The sequence below is a fragment of the Pipra filicauda genome, unplaced genomic scaffold (genome assembly GCF_003945595.2).
Source record: "Pipra filicauda isolate LSUMZ 115617 unplaced genomic scaffold, ASM394559v2 scaffold62_size3274119_pilon, whole genome shotgun sequence".
Taxonomy (NCBI): Eukaryota; Metazoa; Chordata; class Aves; order Passeriformes; family Pipridae; genus Pipra; species Pipra filicauda.
The window spans coordinates 1,203,109-1,204,170 of record NW_024104787.1 but is presented as its reverse complement, the minus strand read 5'-3'; positions in this window follow the sequence as shown (position 1 = coordinate 1,204,170).

The window sequence follows — 1,062 nt, the reverse complement described above, 5'->3', positions numbered from 1 at the left end:
GCTGGAGTAACTATTGTATCTCTTCCTCATGTGGGTATGTGGGTATGTGTGTGTGGCCTCAACCTTGAGTATTTTGATGTCTGACTTCGCAGCTTCCACCGTCACCAAAGACAATAGAAATGGATTTCTAGAGAATCTAGTTTCCTGGGATAACAGACTGCTGACTGTGAGTGTTCTTTTTCTTGTGTAACCAGTGATATGCTGATAATTACAGTTCTTAAAGGTGTGTGTTTAGATCATTGAGGATAAGGGTCATAAATATTTGAAGCTTTCATGTAAAAATAAATAGTTCAGGGGCTTCACAGTAGGGTTGTGATGTTTATAATTTATTCATCTCCAACTGACACATACAATTGAATTCAAAATTTTCTTTTCAGGGATAATAGCATAACAGTACATTTTATGACTAGTTCTTCAGCCCAGAAGAGACCCTTATGAAAATGTGTGAAGTCCATTTTGTTCTAAATAAAAGCTCATGGAATCAGTACATACTGATTCCTCTTTTTGTTTATTGTTTTTTAATTTATTTTGGGGCAAGTTTAGTGAGCATAGAAAATGATGGTTGAATTCCTCACTACTGAGGATCCCAGTAACTGCTGGGAATGGATTCTAGGCTGAATTAATCACATCTACTCTTGGAAGGCATGGGGAAACTCAGCAAGGATTGTCCAGTCTCTAGGCCCTCTCCAAAATTGTCGCTTAATACAATTGAAAATGAAAGTGTTTATCATTTGTATCTTTACTGCAGTTGTGCCATCCTAGAGTAATTCCCATGCAGTGGTCTTTACCTAGAAATGAAAATTTCTAAGTCTAGTTAACCATTTAATTGAAAGGTGGGGGTCCAGAGGAGGACAGCAGTTTCTAAACTCCTGGCCCAAATGTAATTTGCTTTTGAAGAGCAAAGGGAAGCTCAGGGTTTTGTTGCCCAACCAGCAAAGCTGAAAAGATAATTCTTGCTTCTTGGTCTTGAATCTGTAAGGTCTGGACAATCTTGAGCTATCAAAACACTCAGTAATTGCTTTATTTTTAAGCATGTTTGTGAATAGTCTAATGTAATTTCCA